Below are 460 nucleotides of genomic sequence, written 5' to 3' on the forward strand. Positions count from 1 at the left end.
AAATATTTTTTGCACTAAAGGAAGACAGACTTCATTACGTAGCTTTAGTATAAGATTTTGCATTTCATCAATGTACTGTAGATGAATGGACAAACGTGAGCTTTAAAGCACAAACATCAAGGTCCATTTTACTTTGACGATGCTTGAATTCTATCTACGTTCGAGTGAAGTTAGCGATATGTCAAACCCTGTCCGTTTACATTTGAATAGGATAATACACAGTACATTCTTCGTCTGAATCTGGTTTCCTAGGATAAGAGCCGCTTTGTCGGTGGCACCGTTTAGAGAGCATTTTTGATATAGAGCGTAAATTTTGATAAAGGTCTCGCGATATTTGATGTACGTGTCAACCGTCATGTCAAAAGTACGATTTAGTACTGTAGGTCAATTCCGCATCAATCATTATTACAATCGCAATTGTTGTGATTGGCTGAATTCATGGTATTCTTGTTGGAACAAT

This window comes from Maniola jurtina, chromosome 2 (assembly GCF_905333055.1).
Source record: "Maniola jurtina chromosome 2, ilManJurt1.1, whole genome shotgun sequence".
In the NCBI taxonomy this organism is placed as follows: domain Eukaryota; kingdom Metazoa; phylum Arthropoda; class Insecta; order Lepidoptera; family Nymphalidae; genus Maniola; species Maniola jurtina.